Genomic DNA, 20,582 nt, shown 5'->3' with positions numbered 1-20,582 from the left:
ACTGTTAAGTCTGTCAAACACAGAGATATCACCTCTCTCTGTCTCTGGCTGGAGGATGCGTAATACATCTATATGGTCTAGACAGTACATAGGTGTATTATTCCCTACCTGCCCTGCTGTTATGCTTTTTCCTAGGCTGCTTCCTACTTTTGGAGAGAAAACTCTAAACCTTTTTCTTGTCCCAGCAAGACCACTCTCCCTGTCTATACTGGTGAAAGAGGAGTAAGGAAATTGTATAAGAAGATGTGCTAACCTCTTCCCTCAAGGATTTCCCATGAAAACAGAACCAAGAAATAATTGGAGAGAAGCCAGAGATACATCAGCTTGCCACAGGCCAGGCAGCAGGACGCTGGTAATACTTCGAACAGACTTCTGGTCTCCTGAGTTTCCCACAGATTTCATCTTCTTTTTATTGTACTGATGCAAACAAACTCAAAACATATGAAACTGAGAAAGAAGGGAGCTGATGGCATGATTTAGTGTAAAAAAATGCCTTTGTGTTCATAGTCCATGTAATTGCATTTTGATTATTTCTGTGAGCATTGTCTAATTCTTTAAAAGTAACTAGCTGGATTCAGATTAAGAAAACCTGTTTGGCTTCATGGAGGCAAAACTAATTTTTGGGTTTTTTTCAGCACGTTGGTGGAGCTGAAGCTGGAGAATAGTATGATTCATTCAGCTGAAGAAATGCATTCAGGTGCCAGACGCAGGAATTCTCTCCTTTCACACTAGATACCTAAAAATGCAGTGAGCTCTTGGGATTATGATGGACACTTCCACAAATACCTAGGATTTCTATAAAACAACATAAAGCCGAACAGAATAAAACAAAAGATGTCTCAAAAGGTAGCAGTGGAAAAGAAAACACAATATTATGACACTGCATAAATCCTTAATACCTGGATTTTCCCACATTCTGAATACAATGTGTAAGTTTGGCACCCTTATCTCAAAGGAGATATAGGAGGACCACAGAGGAGGGCAACAAATCCATGCAGCTGTTAGCACCAGTTTTTCTGTGGGGTGAAATTAAATGAGTTAGGATTCCTCAATCTGGGAAAGAGATACTTAACGTTGAGGTTAAAAAATCTGGAGGAATGGAAGTGGAAGAACAAACTATTTCTGGTCTCTCCCAAAGTAAGAACTAGGGGCCCTTATATGAAACTAGTACATTTCAGATTAAAAAAGACAAGAGGAGGTGGCCATTTATGAAACAGGCTTCCTTGCCAAGGGATGTTGTTGCATAGGAAGTTTATATGAATCGTGGGAGAGTTTGCACAAGTATTTGAGAAAAATAGATTAGTAAATGAGAAAATTGCATCAGATTCAGGAAATCTTCTGAGCCAAGAGTAATGGTGGACAGTGGGAACGCACAAGGAAACTGTCGTGTTTTCGTGCTGTATTCTGACTCTCCCTGACTCTGTACAAGACTGACAGTTTTAAAGCCAGTTCCAGGAACATAAGAAACAGAGAGTCCTCAACCAAAGACAAACCTTTGGTGCCTCTCTGTCACATTGGAGAACCACATTTTTACCTGCAGCAGTGCCCTGATGTGCTTCACTAACCTGTGCTGCCCCATCCATCCCCTGGTCTACCCCAAAGAGGAGTGTAGGGCAAGAGGGATGGGCTCACTGCTCCAAGGCTGTGGGTGGCAGCACAGGCAGGCAGGGAGATGGATCACGCTGGTACTGCTCATGATAGCTCAGTGGGTGCTCGGCTCCACATGACCAAGCTGATGGAGGTGGGGAGGATCATAGAATCATAGAATAGTTAGGGTTGGAAGGGACCTTAAAAATCATCTAGTTCCAACTCCCCTGCTATGGGCAGGGACATCCCACTAGATCAGGTTACTCAAGGCTCCGTCCAGCATGGCCTTAAAACCCTCCAGGGATGGAGCATAAACAACCTCCCTTGGTAACCTGTTCCAGTGTCTCACCATTCTTCTCTGGTGAAGAAATTCTTCCTAATGTCTAGTCTAAATCTGCCTCTCTCCAGTTTATACCCGTTCCCCCCCTTGTCCTTTCACCACAAGCCTTTGTGAATAGTTCCTCTCCAGCTTTCTTGTAGGCCCCTTTCAGGTACTGAAAGGTCACTATAAGATCATCTCGCAGCCTTCTCTTCTCCAGGCTGAACAAGCCCAACTCTCTCAGCCTGTCCTCATACGGGAGGTGCTCCAGCCCTTGGATCATCCTTGTAGCCCTCATCTGGACCCGTTCCAACAGCTCCATCTCCTTCTTATGTTGAGGATTCCAGAACTGGACACAGGACTTCAGATGGGGTTGCACAAGAGAGGAACAGAGGGGCAGAATCACTTCCCTCAGCTTGCTGTCCACACTTCTTTTGATGCAGCCCAGGACACGGTTTGCCTTCTGGGCTGTGAGCACACGCTGCCGGCTCATGTCGAGCTTCTCATGGACCAGCACCCCCAAGTATTTCTCTGCAGGGCTGCTTTCAATCATGCCACCCTCCATGATATACTGTAAATGGGGATTGCCTTGACCCAGGACCTTGCACTTGGCCCTGTTGAACATCATGAGGTTCTGGGATGCTCTGCTGGGAAGTGGTCTTCAAGATCTGTCACAAGGTTAAGACAAAGGGTCTTAAGCTTTTATCTGAAATCTGCCTCAGTCAACTTCCTTTTCCTGACTGTGAGTGTTGTATTTTCCCATAACGATTGGTTCAGGATCACCAGACTGGTTAATGAACTGGAACGATTTCATAAGAGATGAACCCAAACTGGAATCCAGCCAAGAAACATAAATGGTTCAACTACCTGATTAGGAGATGAGCTTAAGCCAATTTTCAAGCAAAAACAAGGTCTGTGGGATTTAAAGTCAATTCTTATTGTGGTCATCATCTCAGGACACGAAACGTAAGAGAGATGAATCTCCATGTGGTTGGCAAAGACTAGAAAATGTGTTGTTTCCTTCTCATATGATATACTTAATTCCTAAGTATCTGCTGGACAGCTTGAGTGGATTCTTTGCAGTATTGACTTTCCCAAAGCAATGCTATGTCCTTCAAAACAATGTACTCAAAGCAACATGTTCTTATTAAGAAAAACTGCACAGCTGAGATATTTTCTTAATTGGAGCTTCTCTCCAGAAACTAGGTCAGCTCCACAGCAGCAAATCACAGTGATGGTCATTTAGTTGAGACGCGTAGCCAAATCAGGGCATGCCGGGCAAGGCTCGTGCGGGGTGTGATACATATTTAGGTTTCTGGGACATTTATTGAAATGATGTTGAACAAGCTGACCAGCCCAATACTCACTGTTTTATTTTGTGCGTTTGCATTGCATGCTTGCCTCTAACTCTTGGCAATCACAGGCACAAATCATCATAGATACCCCACTCAAATGACTTTTTTTAGGTGAATGCATTCCAATCAAGGAGAAGAGATGAATGTAGCTGACCTAGATAGCTCCCAAAGTTGCAAGATTTTAACAAAATTCACTGGCAGTAACAGTTTGCCTAACAGAATGTAAACTGGAAGCTTCAAAATGTGGTTTACGTTTATGGTTAGCTACATCATACAAAAGGTACCTAGCAATTGGGTTCTGAGATGAAGAAAGGTTTGGGCAGAAATATGTAGAAGAACAACAAAATACATCAAAGGAAAATTCCAGCTTATGCTTTAACTCTTCTGATGCAATTAACTTCCCTGTAATTAGATAAAGCTCCTGTTGTTCGTAGCAAAAAGCTGTCAGTTGAGCTAAGCACCATCATCTTTCTTTTCCTTGATCCTGACTTTTTAAACATCACTACATAGCAACATGTCTAATACAAGTAGTGTATTTAGCAAATAAGTAAAACCCCCCAAAAACCAGGAAAAGACTCCATGCACACAGTGCACACAAAATAGCAGGACCCAACCAATTTTCCTTTTATCGTTCCTCTGTCAGTTGAACACAGAGCCCTAAATTAAAATAAGCCGTGTGTGAGAAAGCTTCTAATTGAAGCATTAGGAATTTCCTAGAGGATATTAAAATACCCTAGAATCAGCTTCTAGAGGAAATACAATGCAAAGAAATTCAAGCACTAATTAAAAAGAAAAATAAACCACGAGGAATATAAACAATCCAGCCAATAAACTTGGAAAAAGCTCTGCTCCTTGGACCTTGGCCACAGTCTATATAAAACTGTTCACCCAAGAACCACAACCAGGGTTCATGTCTGGAGTTGGAACTGTCTTTGGGTTTCCTATAAAGCTAGGATAAGGATGACTCCAGCAGACACTCCAGCAATGACTTAGTGCTGTGGAAATCAGTCTTTCCCGCTGTGTGTACCAGCTGGCTTTATTTGATGTTTGATTTGATTTTAGTGTTTATGAGAGATACCAGAACTAATGCACTTGTAGAAAGGTCTCTTGTGTAGCAACAATTCACTCCTTTGTGAAACACTGATTATATCTTTGTCACGTGCCACAACCATCTTCCAGCTCTCAGTGTGAAAGATGCACTTTACAACTTTGGATCCATTTATGGAAAATTAACAGAATTAGTCACAGCAATGCCCGTTGGTAGCAGCTGGAGGATGTGAGAAAGGAGATCTTCGACCCAGACATGTCTAAAATGAGGAGTATAGCAGGGTATATAAAGATCCCAGAAAACTCTGGATGTTAATAAGCGTAAATTTTTTATGAACAACAGCAACAGCAAAAAAAAAAAAAAACAAACCAAAGAAAAAAGGAGAAGTTGTGACTTTTAATAGAATAAATAGAAATGGACTGAGAACACGAAGAGATCAGCTTGGATGAGACTGAAACAGCATGGGTGCATCTTGTGAAAAGATGGAATGATATTGATAATTATCCTCAGAAAAAATGCATTTCCTCAAATGGAAGTAGTTATGACCCAGGAGGGAACTATTTTAAAGGGAAAAGTTGTGGAGAACTGGCAATGCCTTAAGTAATTTCTGCTGAAGGAAGGTATACAGGCTATCTCAGCAAGAAAGTTGTAAGAAACTTAATTGGCCAAACACACCTTTAGAGCTCTCAGAGGCAGGCAGAAAACATACAGGACCCAGACACTTCATCAAAACACTATGGACAAGTTTATTAGACAAGCACAAATATATAGTGACAAAAATCAGATAGATAAAGATCAACCAAAATGTGTCTGATGGTTATAAAAAGAATGAGATGAATATCCATGACATAATTGTTCCTCATCTGAAGGGAGAGGAAGGTGTCAGCCAAAGACATAAAAAATAACACTGTCTCAAAAGTGATTAGGTATTTGGCAGAACTAACATTACTGAAAAGTAAGGAGAAGTCAGGCTCTAATGGGAGAAAAAAGATATAGCAGGTAGGTGTTTCAAGTAATTTGGACTTGATAACATTCACATATGTGTATTCTAAAACATAGCTTGAAAAAAACATAGAGACATGGTGATGACCTTTGAGAACATGGGATGGGGGCTGATGTGGGGAAATACTAACACAGTGCCAGTCTCTGGAAAGAAGGATGGGACGATAACTGAGCATCATTTCAGAATAATGTTGAAATAAATACTCAGTCTGCAAGCATAAAGAAGACAACAGAGGGATGAATAACACCCAAAACATTTTTTTTTCAAATAACAACCTCTGTTGAAAAGATTTAATTTCTTTTTTTTTTTTCTTGTGTTTTTGACAAAGCAATAAGCTTTGAGAATGAGAAAGAAATCACAGTTATCAAATATTTTGACTTTAAGTCTGGACATTATTTCACCAGATAGTCTCCTAAGCAATTTTGGGAAACAATGACTACATAATGCTACCATTTATTGTACTGAAATTGTACTGGTAAATGGCAAAGCATTGATAACTATTCTCGGAGAAGTATCAAACCAGAATGATGTGTTAATAAACAAAAGCATAAGTCTGCTGGTAAGGGCAGATACTAGTCAACATTTTTTATTAATGACTTTGAAATTCTGCAGACTGATGGCATTTTCAATCCATAGGAACAAGCAGAAGAACAAGACCGAAATGCCTAATTATCTTGACAGATTGGAAAAATGGTTTGGGAGAAGTAAAGTCTGATTCAATAAGGCCAAACGTAAAATTCTAGCCCTAAGAAGGAGCAGTCAGCTGTGTGATACAGGAGTGGATGAATGGCAGAAGCCAGCAGAGGAGAACTGAGGTCACAGAAGGCACACAGGGAACATTTGTTAGGCATTTATACTGCTGTGGGAAAGGAAACTGCTCTGCAGAGATGGGAATGCACCAGGTTGTAAGTACGTAAAAAAAATCAATCAAGTTCAGAGCAACTTCTTTTCTCACTTAAGCTATTCCAGTATGTCATAAAGCTTTTAAAGTGCATAGCATAAATATTGGTGTAAATCTAGTGGAAAATAATATGTTTTTCCCTCTTCTAAGATTTTTTTCAGGATTTGAGGTCTTCTTATTAGTTCTCTTAATTTGGTTACTAACTAAAAGAAGGCCCAAGAGAGACAATGGGAAGTCTATCTAATGATGACTAAGATGGATTTTAGCACAGAAATCCTGGTAGCTTTGGTCTACAGATACTTTTTGGCTTATGATGAGCTCCACTATTAATTTAGAATCATAGAATCATAGAATAACTGGGTTGGAAGAGACCCACCGGATCATCGAGTCCAACCATTCCTATCAAACACTAAACCATGCCCCTTAGCACCTCATCCACCCGTGCCTTAAACACCTCCAGGGAAGGTGAATCAACCACCTCCCTGGGCAGCCTGTTCCAGTGCCCAAGGACCCTTTCTGTGAAGAATTTTTTCCTAATGTCCAGCCTGAACCTCCCCTGGCGGAGCTTGAGGCCATTCCCTCTCGTCCTGTTCCCTGTCACTTGGGAGAAGAGCCCAGCTCCCTCCTCTCTACAACCTCCTTTCAGGTAGTTGGAGAGAGCAATGAGGTCTCCCCTCAGCCTCCTCCCGGCTAAACAACCCAGAGAAGAGGAGGCTGAGGGGAGACCTCATTTAGGAAGGAGATGGCATACAACTGTTGATGATTATGGGCTATCTTTAGCTCAGTGGTGTTGGCTGGTGTGCTGGTCTCCCAGATTCTGGATAGTGCCACAATTCTATGGAGGGAGCCACAAATTGCTCAAGGCGAACAAGGATTTAAAAGTTAGCCACTGTGCCACACTCATAGAACTACATTCCTTGGATCCTAGTCACTCTGCTGGGAATGAAGAAGTCTGGCCAGTATACTGATAAGGGTCATCATGGGAAATGTAGGTCAGCTGCAATTTCATAGAACTGTATCATCAAATTTTAGGTGGGAAGGGGCCTCCAGAGGTTATCTTGTCCAACACCCTGCTCAAAAAATATTTCACTAGGTCCAGTTGCTCAAGGCTATGCCCAGTTCACTCCAAGGACAGAGTATTGCTTTTATCATCTGTAACTCTGGTATTCCTACATTTCTTAGAGGGACCGAAAGTGTGAAAATAAATCATGGAATCCTAGAATCTTTAAGGTTGGAAAAGACCTCTAAGATCATCCAGTCCAACCATCAGCCCAACACCACTGTGACCACTAAACCGTGTCATAATGTGCCACATCTACAACCTGTTTGAACCCCTTCAGGGACGGTGACTCCATCACTTCCCTGGACAGCCTGCTCCAACATTTCTCCACTCTTTCAGTAAAGAAATTTTTCCTCATATCCAACCTAAACCTCCCTGGCACAACTTGAGTCTATTTCCTGTTGCTTGTCACTTGAGAGAAGAGACCAAAACTCACCTCTCTACAACCTCCTTTCAGGTAGTTTTAGAGAGTGATGAGGTCTCCTCTCAGCCTCCTCTTCTCCACACTAAACAATCCTAGTTTAAATCCTGTAGTAATTTAGAAAGTCAAAATTCAAATGATACAGGCTATGCTGAAAACAATTAATTTAAAATAATTTAAGCACAGATAGAAAAAGGATGGGAGGAATGGGAGAAAGAGTTAATTCCTCTTTATGTGGATTGTGGTGAGTACAGACAGATAACAGGGTGCTAATGTCCCAAGTTCTTTAATATTTTGATTGGCATAAGAAATGTAAATAAGTCAGCTCTGGTTAGAGCTTGTTCCTACATGTACAGACAGCTCTGTGAAAATGTAGAAATAAGCAGGGATGAATCCTGCCAGCTCTTGCCCAGACACATTAAACTGCTGAGTTCAACACTGCTCCTTCGGTGAAGGAAAGTTTTCTAGACAGTGAGCCAGGCATGTCCCTCAAACAGATTAGTCTGTGATCCTTGGTCAGCACTCTTTCAAGAGCATATCCAGTTCCCAGGCGCTTTGGAAACCTTACTTAGTCTTAATTCCATTTGTATTTAGAGATGCTGTAGATTTCAGGTGTCACGTGGACTGATATCTGCAAAAAAGTCTGTTATTTTTTAGACTCTGTGGTTAGAAATAACAAGTCTGCTTATGGGCCAGAAAGCATGATTTCCCATTTGGAAGAATTTAAAGTATTAATTATTTGGCAGAACAAATGTACTTGTAAAATTAAGCATCAGGACATATTTTGCCCTTTGATTCCCTCTAAAATTCTCAGATAAACCAACTTGCTCCAGATACACAAATCACATACATCAGCCATCTAGCAGGGAAAAAGGAATGCTGTGCATAAATAGATAAGAACTCTCTGGATTTTTAAAGAGAGGAAATAACCTGAGTTGACTGAAATATTTTTCAATCCAAAATCAATTTTAATATGTTTGAAATACATTTTCTTTCTTTGTATCTTTTACATGTTTTTCTATGGTTATGGAAATCATTGTGTCTATAATACATAAGAGCTGTTTAGACTGAGTTTGTCAAGAATGGCATGCGCAGATCCACTTCTAATTTAGGATTCCAGAAAATATCACAATAATTTGGCAGAACTTGGATTTGGTAAGAATCATTCTTGCTCTCCACCACCATGCTGAAGATCCCAACAAAGCATATATGGAGAAATTATGTACAGACCTATAAATATATTTATGCATGCATACATTACAAAAATTTGCTTTGGAATGATTTACAATAAATTGCATCACGTAAGATTATTATTTTTTTTTTTTTTGGTGAAATTGGGAAAAAGGGGCAGAAAAGCAACTGGATTTCACTGTGATCAGGAACTCCAGGTAGTGGAGGGTCCCTACCTAGAACCATTCAAGGTCAGATTGGATGGGACTCTGGGCAGTCTGATCTGGTTCACGTCCCTGCTCTCACAAGGTCGTTGGACTGAATGACCTGCAAAAGTTACTTCCAACTCAAACCATTTTATGATTCGAGTCTGTGCTTCTAACTCTGGCATCCACATTGCATTTTGGAAATACTGAAGGTTCCTAAGACAGAGAGCTGTTCAATTCTGGAACATGTTACCCAGCTTAAAGTTGCTGCAGACAAACCTAACAGCGGAGGAAAGCTTCCAAACAATGGCAGTGATAAACCCAGGCATATTAGACCATTTGTTTTGTGAGATATCTCTAACCTGGCTACTGCTGCAGGAGATCATATGCTGCTTTTTTCTTTTACTTGCAAAGTAATTATTTGAACTGGGTGCTTTTAATGTTGAACTGCCAAAATTATGACTTCATTTAGATGTAGATCAATGCATTGGTACCCAGAGGGTTTTCTCAGAGCTCATACTAATCAGAATGGTTAATAAGGTGGTGATCGATGAATCAGGTGCTAATAGTGTTTGCACCGTGATTACAATTTGGTAATTATGGGTTATATTTTCATAATCATCCAATGCAAGTCACACTGCCCTGACATTGACAGAACTTGCAATAGTGCCAGGAATAAACAGCTGATTGAGTTACTGCAGCGAAACACTCCTGTTTGCTAAGATGCCTTCCAGACATGGGTCACGTTGAAATGCTTTACAGCATTAAAGTCAGAGTAAAGAAGAAAGTGAAGCACGACTTCCCTCATGGGTTTTATGCATTGCCCCACAGCTGGCAATGAGGGGCATTTTTATAGCTGGTTGCAGAAGGCATCATCTTTGCAGCTTGATGAAAACAAAATGGGGTTATCGTGAAGAAAGTGAAGTCAAGGAAAAAAATAAAAGGTGACAGACCAGGTTCCTATACTGGCAACAAGCCTTTTAAGCACGAGGAGTTAAAAAAAGCACTCTGAAAGCATCAAGAAACCTTAGCACCTCTTAGGCCATAGTCTGCATCAAGAAAGGCAGAGGTTACGAAAAACACGAGAGAATTTAGTTCTGTGGTTGCATTGGTGAAGCTAAAGGCATAGGAGGAGGGAGGAGATATGACCAACTTCTTGCTTTGCTGATGAAGAGAAATGTAAGGGCAGTCGCAGAGTCTCTCTCTTATCCCTGGCCTCCTATTTTTGCACAATTTAGGATGTTTTCTGTAAAAAAAAAAAAGTCAGAAATGTAAAAGGAGCTATAGCAGAGGTTTTCTTTATAAAGAAGCTACAAGATACACACAGAAAAATACAATTTGGGGCACTTCACAGTCTGGAAAATTGAAAAGAGCTGCAAACCCATCTTTGATTCTGCACCAAACAAAAGAATGGAGAATAAAAAGTGATAACAAACTTCTTCCTTTAATGTATCCTGCCTTAAATAGTTGGGTTGCTTGTGAGTTACAAAATAAGTTATCATCTTTGTAGATACCATTCTTTGTAACTGAAAACTGAGCGAGATTCTAAGGAAGATGCAAGATTTGAGTTATACATACAGCTGCAGGAATGGGACCTGCGATGGTTGGGATGCAGGTGATCTTCGACACCAGAGCTGTAGTTTATGAACATGACAAGTTTATGAACAACAAGATTATACACAGCAGAAGTTTCTGTGAACAACCAACTCATTGATTAGGTTCACAAATTCTTCTCCGTTCATGACTTGGGATTGGTAACATCACAGTCAAAACTGAGGCATAGGTTGAGCAAAGACTTTGCTCAGAGTCAAATCTCTGGCTTGTTTTTATATGACCACTGCATTTTTTTGCCTCTATCCCAACAAATGATAGGATAGGATAGGATAGGATAGGATAGGATAGGATAGGATAGGATAGGATAGGATAGGATAGGATAGGATAGGATAGGATAGGATAGGATAGGATAGGATAGGATAGGATAGGATAGGATAGGATACTCTGCACTGGTGAGGCTGCAACTTGATTCCTGTATTTGTTTCTGGGCTCCTCACTAAGACGTTGAGGTCCTGGAGCACGTTCAGAGAAGAGCTACAAAACTGATGGAGGGTCTGGAAAATAAGTCTTATGAGGTGCGACTGAGGGAACTGGGGTTGTTCCCCGAGCCTGGAGAAGAGCAGGCTGAGAGGAGACTTTATCGCTTTCTACAGCTACCTAAAAGGAGGTTACAGAGAGGTGGGTGTTGGCCTCTTCTCCCAAGTGATAGGTGATAGGACGCCTTGATGGCATCAGGCTGTGTCAGAGGAAGCTTAGATTGGACATTACGAAAAGATTCTTCACAGAAAGGGTTATCAAGCACTGGCAGAGGCTGCCCAGGAAGGTGGTTGAGTCCCGATGCCTGGAGTTGTTTAAAAGTTGGGTAGATGAGGTGCTTGGGGACGTGATTTAGTAGCAGAGAGATACAGTTGGAGCTGATGATGTCTAAGGTCTTTTCCAACTTAATGATTTTATGAATCGATGATTCTATAATAGGATAGGATTATTATTGATAAATAATTAAATGCTAAAAATTAAATGCTAAATTTTATTTAGCTTGCTGTTTGTTTTGGATTTTTTTTTTTTTTCAGAAAAATTTCACTGCAGAGGGCATCTGGACCTACCAGAGGTGGAGAGGTTTCACTCAGTGTCTGGACTCCCAAGAGCACTGCGGGCAGCTTGCTGCTTGCCAGAGTGGGATTAATTCCTGTGCCGACATGGTGGCTTATGGAACAGATCAACATGCGGGATGTCAGCACCACTTGTCTGTTAAACCTCACCAAAATTATAGGGCATGGAGGGAGAACAGCCTTCCACAGCAGACAAGCAGTAGCAGGTGGATAGAAGTATATAACTGAGATTTTCTATGGCCACCTCGCTCGCAACAAAGTTGTTCTGTAGTTCTGTTTTTACTCCATGGGCACGTGGTTTAATTTATCAAACTGTAGTAATGCCAATATTAATTACACATAATGAGTCAATCATGCAAAGTAAAATCTGACCACCAGGGAAACGTTAGAGGTGAGGTACTTACTTTTTATGTGCATATTAATCTGCTGACTTCAAATCTGGAGAACACTGTTAGACTGAAAAAGCGCTCATTATTAAAATTAGGCTGAAAGTTATAAGGCAGAAAAGACACTGATGATCTCATATGGCAACACTGATTTACAAATATTCATTATTAAAACCAGAGAGGTTTTGTTTGAAGCCTTTAATTATTCTGTAAACAGGATCTAATTAAGTTGTATTAATTTTCTGTTTGCTTGTTTTCTTGACCTATGTGAATGAACAGGAATGTGTTAACATTTGCAATTGTATCCACTTAGGAGAGATGTCAGGATGATAGAGTAATTGAGGTTACAGGGCTGGGAGGGGAAGATATTATATCAGTGTCTACTTAACAGAGTCTACTTAGGTTAAGCAAGTGCTCATGAACTCCAGCCACGCAATATTTTTCAATTATGTTAAACTTGTCCAAAATCACAGCATTTCTCAGACTTCAATGTGACATCAAGCCTGTGATGCAACCAGTACTGAAAATAGGTTTATTGTGTTAATAAGTAATTAAGCTAAGGAAATCATATGTTTGCTGACTTTGAGATATGTAAAGTTCCCCTAAAGACAAATAAGATAAGGGTATAATCTGAAGTATTTTAGGAATCCTGTGGTAGCATGTTTAGATTAGTCTGAAGGGGTAACCATATTTCTTTTTGGAGCATCCTTTCCTGAGGAGATTTGAGACAACTCTCGTGACTCTGCTCTCCAAGGAGAACACTATGTCTAATCCATTGCAAAGCTCTCTGTGCCTTTACTAATAGTCTAATAGACTGAGCTCTGCTCTGAAATGTGGAGTGTTGTTAATATTGAACCACGCATTTATGGCTAATAACATAAAATGAAATAGTGCCATTTCACAGTGGCTGATGGGTTGGAGAGTAGAGAGTGTCACAGTTTAGCAGAGAACAACATAGGACTTATAAGAGCATTTCAGTGTACAACCAATAACTACTAAATAGCCAAATACATGGGAGAAATTTGCAGAAATAAGACACTGGATATAATAATGAGAGTCTCAGCACATAGGAGGTGAAGCTGAAGGTTATTGTGAAAAGTGTTAGGTTGCAGACTGCTTAGAGGGCCCAATGTCAAGGCTGCGATGCCTTTGAAAAAACATCATCTATTAATCAGATTGAGATAGAAAATCTGTAAGAAAAAGGGCACATGAGCAACACAGAGCCACTGCCAGGTAGTGTAATAATAATAGGGATTTTGCTTGAAGACTTCACAAGACTATGAGGTTTAAAAATACTTAAAGGGCTTGTGGTGAAAGCCAAATGCCAAGTTGTTGACTTGTAGCTCCATCTCAACCAACTCTTCAAGCAGCTTTTTAAAGGCCACACAACAGAATGACTTCAGTGAAAGGTGCAGCAACACGTTTGGAGAAATCTTCTCTAAAGCATGTGATGAAAACACAGGTAGGAGTTGCAGTAAGTCTCATGAGCTCTAACGGTGAAGAGAGAGCTAATTGGAAAATTAGAGTCTTCTTAAGTCATTGCAGAGTGGATAGGGAGAGGCAGGGCTCTTGCTGGCCTTCCAGCTGGGAAGACGCAGAAGAAGCAGAAGTCTCGTATTCTCCATACAACGGAACCTGTGCCAGAGAATATCGTGACCAAGACTTGCTCTCCTCTGTTCACAAGTGTTTTTCTTGTTGCTAATAAGCCTGGCAACCATCTTAATTAGCAGTCATGAAATTAGCTTTGAGTAATTCAGTTCCTGGTCTCTGAGGAGCTCAAGAGTCAATATTGAAGCCTCCTGAATTTGGACAAGAAGGTAATTTTTTGGATGGATCAATGAATGTATTGGTGAAAAGGTCAGTTCACAAATTTAGTTCAATTTATTCATATACACATCTTTCTCAATACACTATTTTTTGTCCCTCAAGGCCTGTGTTTCTGCAGTTGACGTAGGCCAATAAACATGTAATTGGTGGTGTCATGCAGGGAGTGTCAGCTACCTAATTACCTGGCTGCAAGTAACCTGAGTGTTTCTGGGAGCAGTATGGAACATGAAAAAGCCCTGAGATTTCACATGTGCTTTAAAAGTTCCTGGCACTTCAGGCCCGTGAGTAAAACTCAACTTAGTCTAGCAGAGGCAGAGAAACACCTTCATGTTCTACACGTTTGGAGGCTACACAAAATGTCTCTGGCTCCAGCTCTGTCAACAAAAATGCTTTTGTCCTAACAAAAATATTCTAGGACACAGCACGTCTTACAAGGAGCGGCTGAGAGAGCTGGGGGTGTTTAGCCTGGAGAAGAGGAGGCTGAGGGGAGACCTCATTGCTCTCTACAACTACCTGAAAGGAGGTTGTAGAGAGGAGGGTGCTGGCCTCTTCTCCCAAGTGACAGGGGACAGGATGAGAGGGAATGGCCTCAAGTTCCACCAGGGGAGATTTAGGCTGGACATTAGGAAAAAATTCTTCACAGAAAGGGTCATTGGGCACTGGAACAGGCTGCCCAGGGAGGTGGTTGAGTCACTTTCCCTGGAGGTGTTTAAGGGACGGGTGGACGAGGTGCTGAGGGACATGGTTTAGTGTTTGATAGGAACGGTTGGACTCGATGATCCGGTGGGTCTCTTCCAACCTGGTTATTCTATGATTCTATGATTCTATGATTCAATATCACAGAGCAGCTGAGCACCAGGATATGGCATTCACTCTGGAATCTGTTTTGGAGAGGTTCACCCATCTAGCACTTCCAGAGCAGTGATGTTTGGTACAATTGCCTGGGCTGCAAAACAACTCTGAACAGAACCCTGAAGGGTCAATGACTGGTTACATTAAACAGCTAGAAAAATGGCTATGTGCCACAAAGCACCAAGCTCTAGTTAGTAGCTGTTATCCACTGGGAAATGAGACTAATTATTCAGATATGTTGATAATGATTACCCCCAAAATAGTTTTGATCAGCCAGTCCTCTGAAAGCTTTGACATGTATCCAAAGCTCTTTGTCCCAACCTAGCAATCACAACGGTCCCTTTGGCAGATTAACCTTTCATAACAAAATGGGGAAATAGCCAGGCAACCAAAATTCCCCTGAGACAGTACCTGAAATTAAGCACAGGCTCAGAAAGTTGTTACATTAAATTTTTTTTTAAGCACATTCGGAACAGCCTTTTATCATCCATTTGGGTAAGATTCTGAAATGACAAAACCCAAAGGGGCAAAACATGCAGGAAAACAATTTGAAAGCTGGACTGCATCATTCCAGAGAGGAGGTACTGAGCTCAGGTAAGCCCATACTGGAATGTGTACCCTTGATGGATTCTATAGTTTCAGGTTTCAGTGTTCACATACAGTTTCATGTTCAGCATTTCCTATGCCCCTAGACCCAAGGTAGTTGAGCATGATGTGGAGCTTGCTGGCTTGACTATGGGGTCTACAGGACTTGAGACCCGTGGCAAGACTCCATGACCTCAGAGGTCCCTTCCTGTCCAGAACTCCTGTGAGAACATCCTAATCTCCCTCTCCCTCTTCTCCATCATTTCCTTCCCCATCGATCACAATGTGAATGGGTAAAAGTGCCTAAAATTCAGCCCAGCCTGAGACTACTGTCACCTGAACTTGCAGCAATGGGTTCCACCAAAAGTCTTGGCAGGTTGTTCTTCACCTTCTGCCTTTAGCACATCTCTCATTTAGTAGAAGAGTGAAGAGAGATTGCTCTTCACATATTTTTTGTTTGATCCTGCCCAAAATTCCTGTGTTTTCTTTTCCAAAAGGCAGAACAATTATTGCCCCCAGCTACAAATAAGTATTTCTGCTTCTTGGCAAAGTCACACCCTGGGTGTTTCAGCAAGAAAAGCTGAAGTTTAGGGAAGGTATGAGTAAGGAAAGAAAGGGAAAAGCTAGAGATGCCATTTATGTATTGCTGAAAGATGTTACTGCCTTTGTTGCTCTTTCTTGCTGCCTCTGAGGAATATTCATCCACAGAATGCTTTCAAGCAACTTGCCTTAGTAATGGGTTTTTTTTTCATGTTGATCTAATTTTATTTTAATCAGTGGATTTCAAAACATTTTTTAAAGTAAGTAAAGCAAAATTTCTGACCTTATTTAACCATAGGTGAAGTGAATTGCCCCTGGTTATGTATTTTATGCCACTGTCAGAGAGGAAATAGAACTGAAGCTCTTGTGCAGTGGACAGCCCAATCTGCTTTACTCTCAGAGTAAGCAAAAAATATCCTTTAATCTCCCAGAATACTTAATAAATATATGCTCCTTAATACATTGCCATAAAAATGGTCATTTGCCAGACTGGAAGGGCTCTTCTGGCACTTTTTTTAGCAGTAGTCCCATAGTCACATCCAAAAATCCTTTATGTCATGAGTGCCCAGTGGTGCAACAATCTCCATGTCCTGCCAGTTTCTATCGATGAGCTGGTACTCATCATGGGGAACTGCAGCCCTGGAAATGGAAGCAGAATGTGGGCAAGGTAGCTTGAAAATTAGTTCACTTCTGCACGTACACACAGATGGTGGAGGAGACAAACTCTCACCTGAAATAGAATCATAGACTCATAGAATAGTTTGGGTTGGAAGGGACCTTAAAGATCAACCAGTTCCAACCTCCCTGCAATGGGCAGGGACACCTCCCACTGGATCAGGCTGCCCAAAACCCCATCCAACCTGGTCTTGAACACCTCCAGGGATGGGGCAGCCACAACTTCCCTGGGCAACCTGGGCCAGGGACTCACCACTCTCAGAGTGAAGAAATTCTTCCTTGTGTCTAGTCTAAATCTACCCCTCTCCAGTTTATACCCATTGCCCCTCATCCCATCACTACAAGACTCTGTAAACCATCCCTCCCTAGCTTTCCTGTAGCCTCTTCAGGTATTAGAAGGTTGCTCTCCTTGGAGTCTTCTCTTCTCCAGGCTGAACAACCCAAACTCTCGGAGCCTGTCCTTGTATGGGAGGTCCTCCAGCCCTCTGATCATCTTTGTAGCCTCCTCTGGACCTGTTCCAACAGCTCTATGTCCTTCTTATATTGAGGATTCTGGAACTGGACATAATACTCCAAATGAGGTCTCACAAGAGAGGAATAGAGGGGCAGAATCACCTCCCTTGACCTGTTGTCACAACAAAAGTTTCATGGACAACAAACACTGTGAGGGGACATTGCACATTTCTCCTACAATTGCTCTTGCAACTCAGGGCAAAGTACAATTTCGACAATTGGATGCTACTTGTTGGCTGTATGGCACAATAGTACATTTAGAATCATAGAATCATAGAATAACCAGGTTGGAAGAGACCCACCGGATCATCGAGTCCAACCATTCCTATCAAACACTAGACCATGTCCCTCAGCGCCTCGTCCACCCGTCCCTTAAACCCCTCCAGGGAAGGTGACTCAACCTCCTCCCTGGGCAGCCTGTTCCAGTGCCCAAGGACCCTTTCTGTGAAAATTTTTTTCCTAATGTTTAGCTTGAACCTCCCCTGGCGGAGCTTGAGGCCATTCCCTCTTGTCCTGTCCCCTGTCACTTGGGAGAAGAGCCCAGCTCCCTCCTCTCCACAACCTCCTTTCAGGTAGTTGTAGAGAACAATGAGGTCTCCCCTCAGCTTCCTCTTCTCCAGCCTAAACAACCCAACTTTTTTTGCCTACTTGATTTTATATTTAGGCCACTGTTGACAGATATCTGGGGGGGGCTTTTCTACTAATTTCACACTGTGGAATCCGTGCGCAACTTAGCTGGCCATGGAGGTTGCAGTAGAGAAAATCAACTGAAATTTGGCGAAAAAGATCCCTTTGCTTCGCTTTGGAGAAGCATTCAGGTTAAAGCAGAGCATGGTGAACAACCCATCCCCATATTAAACCCACCTTTGTTTGCTTTAAAACTCTGGTTATCACTTCTGTGTTTCCCATTTAATCTGCCTCCAACTCTCTAGCATTGTAAATGCTTATAAATAGAGAGGGACAGCTCGAATGAAACAACACTGTCAATGCTTCCAGTTATCTGTCAACAGCCTCTTAAAAATGCAATAGGATTTTCTCCTAGATGAGACATTGTGTTTATTGCTGATTTGCATTATTCTTCCTCTTGTACATGACAAAAAAATAAAGACAATGAGTAGTTTTCACTTGCTTTTTTCCTTCTTACTCCAGTAGTCTCTAGAGGTAGGAACAGGGAGCCTACAGGAAAGATGAGGAGGGGGCTTTTTATCAGGGAGTGCAGGGACAGGATGAGGGGAAATGGTGTTCAGAAGTAAGAGAGGAGTTTTAGATTAGAGATAAGGAAGAAATTCTTTACTGTGAAGGTGGTGAGGAACTGGCACAGGTTGCTCAGAGAAGTCATGGAAGTCCCATCCCTGGAGGTGTTCAAGGACAGGCTGGGAGCAGCTTTGGGCAACCTGATCCAATGGGAGGTGTCCCTGCCCATGGCAGGAGAGTTGGAACTGGATGAGCTTTAAGGTCCCTTCCAATCCAAACCATCCTGTGATTCTATCATTCTATTAAATGGGGTGTATAACATTCCCAGGACAAGTACTGCTCTCTTCTAGGGTATCATCAATCTTAAATGACAAATCTGGGCTGACCATCTTTTTATGGCAGAGCACTCTGGGCCAAAGCTGGCTGGAGTTCATTAAAAACTCCTAGTTGAAGAGTTCACCACCAGTACAGGCTGAAGGCTGCCCTGCATTGCTGCAGACAACCAGGACTTGTTCCGGCCCCTAGGACACGGCTTGTCCATGTCCACGTATCCCTGCACTGTGCAAGAATTAGTTTAGGAGTGCTATTATGAACCAGTGGATTAGATGCATCAGAGACCCTGAGCAGTCCCAGCATGTAGGCTCCAGCCCTGCCTCACCGTCCTGCACACCTTTGTCTGTTTTTTCTCTATGCTGCTGCTTTCCTAGACAGCACAATTTCAAGGGATGCCATCTGCCAAGGACCATTCCCAAAAGGCAGGACAGACAAGATAATCCTATTTGGCCAGAAAAAGTGTGAAAACAATGTGTGCCTTGCAGCTAGAAAACACTCTGGATCTTTTACTTTCCTTTATATGTTTTGAAAATATAGAAATAATTTGTGAAATTTGAGTTTCTTTCTATACCACTGATGCAGCAACAGGCACCTGTGGGCAACAGAGTGCTCAGCACTGACTGATCAGATTCGGGCTAGGGGTTTATTCAACAGCATAGTTCATTGGCAGATGTCTCCTGGTTCAGCCCCATGCAATGTCCAAGCAGAGGTGTGCAGGATAGAACAAGGGAAGGAAGCCTTACATCTCAGCTCTCTACCCTGAGAAGGGGTAGACCATCCATTAGGGCAGTTCCAGCTACACTTCCTATTTTAAGAGTACTGGTTTATTCCATAGTAAATTCCAGGCTGTTTCTACACCTCAGTTTACCCAGAATCCAAACAGAGACAATCCCAGGTGTGAGGACTGTGCATGCTGACTTGGCCATTAGCAGGATTATTCTGCTTTGGAGATTCTCCAGAATGGTATTACTGATTTTCTGCATCATGTGGCAAATGTTTAGTGCAGCTCTTGAGCATTTGAACTCCTTTTGTGCTTGGAAGAAAGAACTGTAGGAGTCCCATCCACAACAGAACAGGAAGGACTTGAAAACCATGTATGATAAAATGGGAACTTTGGAAATTAAACCTTTTTTTTATCTCCTTATGTTTTTAATTTGCCAGATAAGTGGGAGAGAAGTGCTGAGAAGGACAGAGGCATGAATAACAAAGCAAAGATAAAAGCCACACTCTCTTCCTGCTTATGCTTTAATTTTTCTTAGCCTTTAGGTCACTTTATGGTGTCTGTAACATTTTGCCATTCTGGGCTAAAATGGATCAGCAGAAAATAAAAGCTTCTTTTCCTTAAAGAGCAATTCTTGTCATGTGGTTAGTGAGCATACTGCTCAGATGGAGAGGAGATACAAAGAGGGAGTCCAGATACTGTCCAGCTCTTATCAGTGGAAAATATCTGATATGAAACAAGGTACAGGCTTCCTCAGTTGCATCACAGAGACACTAGGGATCATTTCCATCTAGTGTTTTTATGAAAATTTTATCTTCAATCTGGTATAACATCTTTCAGACTTTTCACTGCTTGTCAAAATTGATTAACAGTGTAAAAAGGGCTGCAAATGTTTTAGGGTTGATGCAAAAAGACAGTGAAGTCTTATTTTGTAGGAAAGTGGATTAAAAAGCAAGAGACCTGGCTTATAGTATTTTATCCCTCGGTTTCCCTACTCAGTGATGCTATAAGATTTCTGTTCTTTTCTAGGGCTGTTAACAGAAACTCCCTAGCTAGTGCAAATCAATACCATTAAATTGGACTTAATTTTATTTCTTCCTTTAGCAAATGAGTGAAATAGTCACTGGAGCTATTCTGATTCATGTGTCTGTGAGGTGTTGTTATAGTTACTGAACATCTGGTGTTCCACAGGCCTGGGGACTTCACAGAAGCCTGGAAAAGTC

This window comes from Phaenicophaeus curvirostris, chromosome 4 (assembly GCF_032191515.1).
Source record: "Phaenicophaeus curvirostris isolate KB17595 chromosome 4, BPBGC_Pcur_1.0, whole genome shotgun sequence".
NCBI classification, from domain to species: Eukaryota; Metazoa; Chordata; class Aves; order Cuculiformes; family Cuculidae; genus Phaenicophaeus; species Phaenicophaeus curvirostris.
Note: the sequence above shows the minus strand (reverse complement) of the source record.